The 12,477-nt window shown below is 40.3% G+C and overlaps 1 protein-coding gene across 2 annotated transcripts in view; it reads right to left on the minus strand.

Annotated features, from left to right (window-relative positions):
• The window catches only part of hnrnpa3 (heterogeneous nuclear ribonucleoprotein A3), a 41,507-nt gene that overhangs the window by 2,820 nt on the left and 26,210 nt on the right, over nucleotides 1-12,477 (minus strand). The window lies entirely within an intron of this gene.

Consider the following 12,477-nt stretch of genomic DNA (forward strand, 5'->3'; position numbering starts at 1 on the left):
GCCACTGACTTTTTTTATGAAATAAACAAGAACCCTACTTGAGGAATCCGAATAGCCTTTGTGTTTTTTTTATACATCAATTAATTTAAGTAAGTTGTTTAGCTCAGTTAGTTGGATGACTGGTTTGTAATGCCAAAAGTATGGGTTCAAGTCCTGCACCATCTGAGATTACCACATAGAACTGTTTAATCAACTTCTCCCTGAAGTGTGGTGACTCTTGGGTCAAATCACCACCAGTCATCTCTCTCAAATGTGAGAGCAGAGTGTTGGTTTGCTTGGACTATAGTGACTTTACTTTTCTTCAATATGCCAGGTTTTTTAATATAAATATTTTTAAGATTGAATTTTTTACAAAAATATAGAATTACTACAAAATAATAGAACAATCTTGCAATATAACATTAACAGTAAACAAAGTACTCTACTCCACAAAACAATTTAGAAAAAAAACTCTACACAAACTACAATTCAATAAATAACTAAATCAAAACAAAAAGAAACTAAATTAAACCAAGCTGAACCAAGACAAATTAAATTAAATTACCTTAAGTTACCGCACAGCACAATCCAACCAAATCTCCCCACCACTGGGAGCACCAGTTGGCAAACCTGTATTTGTTCAGGATTCCTTCCTCCAGGGGCCCCCAGGCAACCAGATATTGCCCTCAAGGCTACACAAAGACCTTAACCAATATAGCCAAGAAGTCCCCATCCTATGAAAAAGTTCTGTTTTCTGGTGCACCATATTTGTAAGGAAGTCCAGGGGGACGTGCTCCATAACTAACCCACACCACCCGAAGAGTTCTGAGGGATTTTCTGACACCCAGCTCATCAGAATGTTCTTCCTCACACAAAACGAAAGAATAATTAACAATTTCTTCCCATGCGTGTCCAAAGAGGGAAGATTCAGCGAATCCAAGAGGAGAGACAACAGATCTACCTTGACTTCAGTTCCCAAGACCCCTTCCAAAACACTCGCTATAGCGCCTCAATACTGACAAAGCTTGTGGTCAGTGAGTAAGAGTTCCATTTTACATTTGGGGCATATCGGGGACATTCCTGTCTTAAATTCCGCAAGCCACTGGTGCCAAATAATCCCTGTGGAGTACCTTCAATTGCATAACCTGCATCCTGTTACAAATCCAAATCTTCCTTAAGTTCTCCCAAATATCCTCCCACACCTCTTACTAGATTTCCACTCCCAACTTCTGAGCCCAAATTCCATACAGCCACTCGATGTCCTTCACGACACTACCTCCTAACAAATGATAGAGGATGCTGACAGAGAGCCAGTTTGAAGCATGCATTCCTTTTGAAGAACTCCTTGGCAGAGAATTTGTCCTTAGGAGAAAAAGAGACTTGTGAAGTCTATGGAGATCTCTCTCAACTGGCTTTTGCAACAATATTGTGCCAGTGTTGAGATAGGAGACTGGGACCACAGACCTTTTTGGGCCTTGATATTTCCAAAATTGTAACTAGCAATTTTAAATTTGATTCCAGTATAACTTTTCTTGCACATAATTGTATCAATTAAGCAAACGTAAATGGAACAGCACAGAATATTTCACTTAAATATTGGCTCATCTAATCTAATTGTCAATAAACCTAAAGTAAACTCATTTCCTTATTTACTTGTATGTTTCTTAAATATTTTATCTTGATTACAAAGGCAATACATTGCCAGATAGCTAACAATTTTGGTGACAAGAACTCAAAGTAAACACTATAAAAAACAGGAGGGTGGGGTGGGCACAATCAAAGTAGATACTATTTTATTGACCTATTACAATGTTTTAGAAAGAAAACAAATTTACATTGCACAACTCCGAAATGAAAATACAATTCTGCTCCCCTTTTTGGTCAGTGTGTTTAATAAGTCAGAAGTTGACTCACTCAGAAAAGGTTTTAAAAAAAGTATCTGCAGGTGATCCGAAGTGTAAACATTCAGATAAGGCCACACCTGTGCAGCGAGAAACTCGGGGTTAATGTTCTAGATCTGAGTATGTTCTAATGAAGGATCATCGAAGATCAAGTCAAAACATTTAGCCCCGATTTTCCTTCTCCACTGATGCTACCAACCCTGCTGAGTCAGCGGAGTATTTTGCTTATACTTCAAAGCAGGAGATCAAGGCTCTAAAGCTGGACTATAGTAAATTAGTTCTTTTCAGCTCTTTATCTCCTTTAGGGAAGGAAATCTGCCATTCTTTCCTCTTATGGCCTTGAAATTTCAAAATGCTTCAGTGCAGAGGAATCTGGGTGTCTTTGTGCATAATTTGCTGAAAGCTAGCATGCAGATACAGTAGATAGGAAAGGAACATGGAATTTTGACACCTTCCTGAAGGAAGAGAGTATGAAATAAGGGAAGTGTTGTTGCAATTATACAAGTTATTAGTGGGACTGCATTTGGAATACTTCGTCACCTTGAGAAAGAATATGACTGCATTGAAGGTTCATTAGATTAATTCCAGAGATGAAAGACTTGTCACATGAGGAGAGATTGAGCAGTTTTGGCCTACACTTGTTAGAGTTTAGAAGGATAAAACAGGAAACCCATTTGATGTGTTTGACTCTTCTACCCAGACAATAAGGAAAGGATGTTTGCAGAGCCTAGACCATCACAGAAGCCAACCTTCCCTCCATGGACTCCACGTTGCTGCAGAAAGGCTGCCAATATCATCAAAGACCCAAGGCAGCCCAGTAATGCTTTCCTACAACCTTGTTCATCAGATAGAGGATACAGAGGCTTAAACCCATGGACTAGTACATTCAGGAACAGCTTCTTCCTAGCCGTTATCAGACTGATGAATGGATACTCTAGCTTCAAATATTGCTGGTCTTGCTAATGTTGATCTTGCAACACAACCTGTATGCCCGTCTAGTTTTTTTTTCATCCATTCATCTGTATGTCCTTGCTTACTATGATCTACCTGTACTGCTCATAAACAAAGCTTTTCACTGTACTTAGGTACACATGACAATAAATAAATCAAATCAGGTGCTAAAGGTGATTAGCAAAGTAATGTGGAGTAATGTTTCCCCTTGTGGGGCAATCTAGAATGCATAATTGTTTTAGGATTGGGGGGGGGGGGGGGGGGGGCAGAAAGAGACAGACTTAAAATGGAAACGATGGGGAATTACTTTTCTTGAATACAATTATGGCTGATCTCATCTTGGCCTCAGCTCCACTTTCCTGCCCACTCTCCACAATCCTTAGACAGATTTTTAATAAATGGGTTCAAGGATTATGGAGAGTGGGCAGGAAAGGAGCTGAGGCCAAGGTGAGATCAGCCATAATTGTATTCAATGGCAAAGCAAGCTCAAGGAGCTGAATTGCGTAATCCTGCTTTAATTCTTGCATTACTTGCAGCTTTTGACTCACAGGAACATAGCCAACTCTTTACTGTCCTGGGAGCAATTAGGGATGGGCAATATGTGTTACACCCACATCCTATGAATGAATATTAAAAAAAAAGTTGGTCTCTGTGCTTTGATTTTTGGAAAAAGGGATTTGATTCGTCCTGCCCATGGTCCACGACTCCTGCTGTAAGTTGAATATCAGCATTGCAAAAGGACAGGATAAGGCTCAGCTGTATGATCGTTAAAATAGTCAACCAGTAATCTGTCAGGTTTCATAAAGGAGTAATTATGCCACAAACAATGCACACCCTAAATGAGAAATACACATTTTGACTGAACTTGAGTAAGCTGCTATTACCTATTTGGTGTACCAAATGATAGCTTCCAACTACCAATGGCTCCATCTTCACTTCACCACCAGCTGTCCAGAGGAAAGCCTTAGTTGGGGCTGGGGACAATATGCAATGGTCTAATCACAGGTTTGCAAAGGCCAACCAGCTCTATAATCAATATTTTTCAAAAAGCTCTTAGTTTCTGGTGATGACCACATGTTTAGCTGCTCCAGAACAGGTGTCAGGATTTCTTCACTCTGTTGTTTAATTTACCTGTGGGGTACAAAAGCAACTTGATAGTTTATGCAAGGGGCCTAACACCTGTTTTAGGTTTGCACTCTGTACAATCTTGCACTTACTGGAGGGTGCAAGATAATAGACTCTGCAATTATTTCTCATTAGTCACAGTTGGCACCTATATAAAAAAAGAACAAGTTCCAATTTCTACCAATAATGTTGTATGCATTACAGCTTTAAATTGGTTGTGAAATGGTTCAAGAGTTTTACCTCTACTACTTTTAAATCCATTCTCCGGATTGCTCACTGTGTAAAGGAAAAACTTCCTGGGACAACACTACTGTTATAGGACAAGCCAAACAGAGAACAGCCAGGGAATTCCTAGAGGCATGGCACTCATCCACAGATTCAATCAATAAGCACATCGATCTGGACTCAATATACCGGCCACTGCAATGGACAGCTGGAACTGACAACCGGAAGCGACAGATTCAAACCACTACAAATGCCGGAGGAACGATCACAGAAGCGCTTCACAGGAGGCTCCCAAACACTGAGGATGTCATCTAAGCAGGGGACGAAACGTCTGCAACACAAATTCCCAGCTCGGCGAACAGAACCACAACAGGGTTCAGAAAAGATTTACAAGAATATTGCCAGGGACTGAGGGGGTTTGAGCTCTTGGGAAAAGCTGCATAGGTTGAGGCTATTTTCCTCAGAATGTCAGAGGCTGAGGTTTACAGAGACTTATAAAATCATGAGGGGCATGGATAGGGTGAACAGCCAAGATCTTTTTCCCAGGGTAGGGGACTCCAAAATTAGAGGGCATAGGTTTAAGGTGAGAGGAGAAAGATTTAAAAGGGATGTAGGGGCTAAGTCTTTTTTTAGAGAGGGTGCTGAGTGAATAGCATGAGCTGCCAGAGAAAGTGGTGGAGTCTGGTACAATTACAACATTTTAAAGGCATCTGGATGGGTATGAATAGGAAGTGTTTACAGGGATATTAGCCAAGTGCTGGCAAACGGGACCAGATTTATTTAGGATATCTGGTTGGATCGAAGGGTCTGTTTCCATGCTGTCTCTCGCCATGAATCAGAGTTCCATGATTTTGAATTCTCTAAGTGTTAGGGAACATAATCGAGGACCACTGATGTCAAGGTGGGAGGCAGTAAAATCAAGACAGTTTGGAAATGTTGAAAAAAGATTGACTGAGAAGCAAAAGCAGCAGAGAAATTTGGCAAGTATTGTAAGGATAATACTAATTAACCAATTAAATGCAACACAAGCATATATCTTGAAATAGAATGCAGGAGTCCAGAGTATTATGGATGGATGAAGCTTCATTATTCTTTTTTGTGTGACATAAAAATTGTACGTGCATTTGCACATAGTACAGTTCTCCTGCAATCTGAGAGAGATAGGGCTCATTCAGAAATTTTTCAAGTCCTAGCTTCTCATTAACCTGGATTTCCTACAGATGGGAAGTATATCCATAGAACACAGACATGCAAAGTGAATCTTCCAATGACTAAATTATGGCAGTTAATAATGCTTAAGAGAAGTTATTCAATGCAATAACAATTGTACCAACTTAAAATGTGGGTAAAATAGTTCAGTTCAATCTTGAATGCCTGGAGATAGTGAAGTAGACACAGCAAAAAAAAAAAATGGCAATAGCTACTTAAAGACACTTCATCTTCAAATATTGACAGAAGTATAGAGGTACAAATAAAGGATTAGTTTTAGGTTTTGTAGATCAACCATAAATACACAGCATCTAGTGTTTTATCCTTTAAGACCTTAGTCTAGTTGTGTACATTTCAGCCCATTGAGTCTACTCCATTATATCATGTGATTGGCTGATGTGATAGGCAAGAGATAGAGAGAGGGCGAGAGAGAGAGAGAGAAAGAGGAATACACCAATGGATAAGACTAGTTATCACAAAAGATAGCAAAAAAACCTAGAAGGCTGTATGTCTGAATTAATTTACCATTCCCAACAATTGATAGCATACATTTAAGCAAATATTATGAATGGAGGTCATCACAGAGCTGTGTCTTCATAATGACAAGGATTGACTGTTGAATATTGACCAATATATGACTTCCTCTTCTTCAACATCAAGGAGAGGTGGAGGGGTAGCACTTAATCAAATTGATAATGGAAACGGAGATGAGGAATTCAGGATTTTAAGATAATTTCTTAGAACAGCACATTCTGGAACCAACCACAGTAAACTACATTAGAATCACAGAACTTTACAATCCAGGAGACCATTCTACTGATTGTATTTTCACCAGCTCTCAAAGTGCTACTCAGCTAGTCCTATTCTCTGTAGCCCTCTAAATTCATCAGATATATATACACATACACTCTCTTTTGAAGTCTCCTATGGAATCCACCTCCATCACTCTCCCAGGCTGTGCTTTCCAAATCCTAACAATTGAGTAACAATTAGCTTCTTATCTCACTCCTAGCTGTCTTGCTGACAATCTTGAAATTGTGACTCTACTTACTGACTTTCCAATCAGTGGAAACAGAATATTCTTTAGCCTGTCAAAATTATCAATAATTTTGAACACATCAACAAAATTATTTTTTGAACTTTCTCTGCTCCAAGGAGAATAAGCCCAATTTATCTAATTTTCCCTTGCATCTAAAATCCCTCATTCCTGGTATTATTCTAGTAAATCGCCTTCATCCAGTTTTATCCACAAAAATGCTTTTCCAATCAACTTGCTCTAGGTCAATGTTGGGACCCCTAAAATCTGCCCTTTTCCACTCTGGGTTATCTTCTTCCAACTTTATATTAAACCTTATTATGATTGCTATATCCCAATTCCCTCACTCTGATTTCCTCTACTTGGCCTACCTCATTTTCTAGGACCACATCCAGCTCCCTTCTAAATAAATGTATTGTTCCAGAAAGCTCTCTAACACACACTGCAGGAATTTTTCCCCTTCCATGCTTCACACGCAATTTTTTTTCCCCTAGTGTAATTGAAATCATGAACTATCATAATCCTACGCGCCTGCGGATTTCCATCATTTGCCTGCAAATGCTCTTTTCCTTCTTCCCCATGATTTGGAGGTCTACAATATATATCCGATAAAGGTCACTGCTCCCTTCCAGTTTCTCACCTCCAACCACACAGATTCTAATTCAGGAACTGCAACACGCTCAGGGGCAAATTAAACTATCTTTGACCAAGACTGCTACACCACTTTTCCTTTTTACCCACCCTATTTTTTATGAATAGCCTTACGTTGAGCTTATGTTGTTCCCCAACCTGGGATGTTGAGCATTTTGTCCTGGTCTGGCTTGAAACATATTTCTAATACTACCAGGTCATATCTCCCCAGAGCAATTTCCGCTGCCAGTTCACCAGTTTTGTTTACTACACTCAGTGCATTTACATAAATAAAATTTAACACGCCTGGATCTTTTTCTTGTCTGTTGGAAGGTTACACTTCTTTGCTCATTGTCAACATTCAAGCCTTCCCTCACTTCTTTTCCGCTATCTACTCTTTTATCCCTCATTGGTACTTCCACATGTCTAGGTCAATTTGTCAACCACTCTCTGCCACACAAGGTTAAATCCACCCTCACAACACTATGTAAAAAATACGTTAATTTCTTTTCTGCTCAGATAAAGTCCATTTCTTCTGAACAGTTTTCTTTTCCCAAAAGTGATCCCAATGTTCCAAAAATCTAAACCCCCTCCCTTGTACACCATCTCTCAAGCCATGCATTTACCACCCTGGTCTGCCTTTGCCCAATGGAGAAATTTGTGGCACAGGTTGTATTTCTAAGGTGACTGCCCTGGAGGTCCTGTGTTTTACCTAAACTGCTTCTGCTGAAACTGATCCCACAAGTCCTCCAATCCACACCTCTCTATGTTGTTGATTCCCACATGAACCAGAAACACTAGTTGATCACCCTCCCTCTCCAGAAAGTTATCCAGATGTTTCATTTTTTTTTCCACAAAACCTTGCAGTCACGAGGCAACAGACTAAAAAGGAGTCAACATTTTGGCTACAAACTAGACTGTCTACCCCTTGAAATAGAGTAATCTACTATTGCTACCTTTCTAACCAGCTGACCAGCCTCTTTCTCCAGAGTGGCCTCAGGCATCAGATACTGCAGTTCTTCCTCAAGTCATTCACCCCCAACTCAATCACAGTCACTCACTAAAGCTTCAAACTGGTGACTAGACTGGGGGTTGTGAAATGTGATAGGATTAGTGATCTTAAATGTAAAAAATGCCCTAAGTAGCAGTGTCCACAGGTTGACTGAATTCTACACCTTCTTTGAAAGGGAGAAGCATGGGTCAATGAATTACATTTCAAGCTTAAATGGCAACATTGCAAGCATGAAAGCTGAGCAAGCTGAAGTGAACTTGCATACTAGACCACAGACTAAAATCAATAGGGAAACCATAGCTAACCTTTAAGGGATTTTCAGAGTATGTACAATTCTACTATGAGAGTCAGAGGTGTACAGCATTGAAACAGGCCCTTCGGTCCAACCTGTCCATGAAGCCTCTCCCTACAGCTCAAATCCTCCAACCCTGGCAACATCCTTGTAAATCTTTTCTGAACCCTTTCAAGTTTCACAACACCAGAATTACACGCAGTATACCAATAGTGACCTAACCAATGTCCTGTACAGCCGCAACATGCCTCTTGCTGAGATATTTGTTCCATCGATAGTCACAGGAGGTTGGCTAACGTGATGCCACTCTTTAAGGGGGGTAGCAAGGGCAAGCCAGGGAACTATAGACCAGTGAGCCTGACGTCAGTGGTCAGCAAGTTGTTGGAGGGAATCGTGAGGCACAGGATGTACATGTATTTGAAAAGGCAAGAACTGATTAGGGATAGTCAACATGGCTGTGTGTGGGCGAAATCATGGCTCACAAACTTGATTTTTTGAAGAAGTAACAAAGACGATTGATGAGGGCAGAGCGGTAGATGTGATCTATATGGATATCAGTAAGACGTTCTGACAAGGTTCCCCATGGGTGATTGATTAGCAAGGTTAGGTCTCATGGAAGCTGAAAATGTGTTGCTGGAAAAGCGCAGGTCAGGCAGCATCCAAGAGGCAGAAGAATAGACGTTTCAGGCATGAGCCCTTCTTCAGGAAGAAGGGCTTTTCCTGAAGAAGGGCTCATGCCCGAAACGTCGATTCTCCTGCGCTTTTCCAGCAACACATTTTCAGCTCTGATCTCCAGCATCTGCAGTCCTCACTTTCTCCTAGGTCTCATGGAATCCAGGGAGAACTAGCCATTTGGATACAGAACTTGCTCAAAGGTATAAGACAGGTGTTGGGGGTGGAGGGTTGTTTTTCAAACTGTTGGCCTGTGACCAGTGGAGTGCCTCAAGGACTGGTGCTGAGTCATCTACTTTTTGTCATTTACATAAATGATTTGGATGCGAGCATAAGAGGTACAGTTAGTAAGTTTGCAAATGACACCAAAATTGGAGGTGTAGTGGACACCAAAGAGGGTTACCTCAGATTACAACTGGATCTTGACCAGATGGGCCAATGGCTGAGAAGTGACAAATGGAACTTAATTCAAATAAGTGTGAGGTGCTGCATTTTTGGGAAAGCAAATCTTAGCAGGACTTATACACTTAATGGTAAGGTCCTAGGGAGTGTTGCCGAAGAGATTTTGGAGTGCAGGTTCATAGCTCCTTGAAAGTGGAGTCGCAGGTAGATACAATAGTGAAGGCGGCGTTTGGTATGCTTTCCTTTATTGGTCCAACTAATGAGTACAGGAGTTGGGAGGTCATGTTGTGGCTGTACAGGACATTGGTTAGGCCACTATTGGAATATTGCGTGCAATTCTGGTCTCCTTATTATCGGAAAAAGATGTTGTGAAACTTGAAAGGGTTCAGAAAAGATTTACAAGGATGTTGCCAGGGTTGGAGGATTTAAGCTATAGGGAGAGGGCTGTTTTCCCTGGAGCGTCGTAGGCTGAGGAGTGACCTTATAGAGATTTACAAAATTACGAGGGACATGGATAGGATAAATAGACAAAGTCTTTTCCCTGGGGTCGGGGAGTCCAGAACTTGAGGGCATAGGTGTAGGGTGAGAGGGGAAAGATATAAAAGAGACCCAAGTGGCAACTTTTTCACAGAGGGTGGTATGTGTATGGAATGAGCTGTCAGAGGAAGTGGTGGAGGCTGGTACAATTGCAACATTTAAGAGGCATTTGGATGGGTATATGAATAGGAAGAGATATGGGCTGGATGCTGGCAGGTGGGACTAGATTGGGTTGGAATAGGTGGTTAGCGTGGACAGGTTGGACCAAAGGGTCTGTTTCCATGCAGTACATCTCTCTGACTCTATGATGTTATAAGTAAGCAATTAATTAATGCATTGGGAGATCTTTGGAGGAATAATATACACTATAAATCAAAGGAGGCACATTGATGCATAGTACTTGGTTTTCCAGAATGCATCTGACAAGGTTCCACAACAATAGTGATTGTACACAATAGGGATTGCAGGGGAGCAGGGTGTAAATCTAAGTATGGATAGAAGATTGGGTTCAACTTTTCCATGAGGACCAAATATCCTAAATAAATCTAGCCCCATTTACCAGCACTTGGCCCATAATCTCTGAATCCTTCCTATTCATGCACCCATCCAGATGACTTTTAGATGTTGTAACTGTACCAGCCTCCACCCCTTTCTCTGGCCGCCCATTCCATACACACCACCCTCTCCATGAAAAGGTTGCCCCTTAAGTCCTTCTTAAATTTTTCCCTGCTCATCTTAAACTTATGCCCTCTAGTTTTGGACTCCCCTCTCTGGGGAAAAGAACTTGGCTGTTCACCCTATCCATGTCCCTTGTAATTTTACAAACTTCTATAAAGGTCATCCCTCAGCCTGTGATGCTCTAGGGAAAACAGTCTATTCAGCCTGTCTATAGCTCAAACCCTCTAACCCTGGCAATATACTTCTAAAACCTTTTTCTGAACTCTTAAGGTTCACATCGTTCCAATACCTGGGAGACCAGAATTAAACATTTTGGAATACAATGTGGCCTAACCTGTATAGCCACACCTTGACCTCTGAGCTCCTATACTCAAAAGCACGGACCAATAAAGGGAAGCATACCAAAATGTCATCTTTGCTATCCTATCTACCTACAACTCAATTTAAAGGAACTATGAACCTGCATTCCAAGGTCTCTTTGTTAAGCAACACTCTCCAGGACCTTATAACTGTCTGGCAGATGAGAAGTATAATGTGGGAAAACGTGATGTTGCTGACTTTGATAGGAAGAATAAAGGCAGCGTTACTTAAAACAGTATAACTGCAGAATTGGAGTTGCAGAGGGATTTAGGTGTTATGCTTCAGTGACAGTTTGTATGCAGGTACAGCAAGTAATTAACACAGGAGCAGAATGTTTATCCTTTTTAAGAGATAGCAAGGATATTGTGCTTCAGTTATACAGGGCATTGGTAAAACCATATCTCAAATACTATTAACTTTCGGTTTCCTTCAGGATCTAAGTACATCCGAGGCAGGTTAAAGTTACCACATTGACACCTGGCATGAGCAGGTTACCTTAAGTGGTTGCAGAGTGGGTTTGTTTCTACTAAAGTTTACAATCTAGATTGAGGGAAGACTTGAAACTCCTGAACAGTCCTAAAAGCCAGATATAGAAAGGGTATTTCCTTTTTTCAGAGTCCAAAATTAGGGCACATTGTTTTAGAGGGGTTGTGCTTTGACATGTTCAGAAATCTCCACCCCAAGAGAATTTAGATTTTGGAACTGTCTCAGAACTTGCTTGCAATACCTCCAAGTTTTGAAATTGTCTTGTGTACATCAGGATCTAAACCAAATACATCACCAAAAGAAAATATCTAATACTAAGTTCATTGAAAATTGAGGCACTATTCCCTTGCCTAACAAGAATATAAGCTTATTGAATGTAGAAGAGTGTGCAGTTAAAACACACAGATCTGTTGGAACAGGCTCCATGGGACAAGTGATATACTTCGGCTTCTACTTTGTATGTTCAGCAAGTACCTGTATTTAATCTACAATAGAAAGGTTGATTAAAAATTGTCAACATTAATAATCAAATATGATCACTTCAAACTTATGACTCGAACATTTAACATTTTTCAAATGTTGATGCCAATGATCATTAAATTAATAAAATGTTTTCTTGCAAATGCAAGAGCTTTGCTTTTCATTTTCAACTTCAAAATATTCAATGAAAATAATTTTATTATTTTGCTTCTCACACTTAGTGACTTCTTGAATAAGTTGATATATCTATTACCCTGGATCAAACTTGAAATACTTGTGCATTATATTACTTTAGTTAGAATAGTTCAACTAACCTTTCTGATCTCAGGGTATCTCACCTGCTCATGAATTAAACTACCTTTCTACAACGTGTCAGTACTTTAATCTTCCAGTGTGTCAAAATATCTGATATTACGCAAACCCAGTTAAATTAAGTGCTACTGCTTTCCTTACTCATTTATGTGCCCTCAATGTAAAAGTCAAATAATGGCATCTTAGTTCA

This window comes from Chiloscyllium plagiosum, unplaced genomic scaffold (assembly GCF_037043375.1).
Source record: "Chiloscyllium plagiosum isolate Xiang-an unplaced genomic scaffold, Cpla_swu_hap1 HiC_scaffold_7, whole genome shotgun sequence".
NCBI lineage: Eukaryota > Metazoa > Chordata > Chondrichthyes > Orectolobiformes > Hemiscylliidae > Chiloscyllium > Chiloscyllium plagiosum.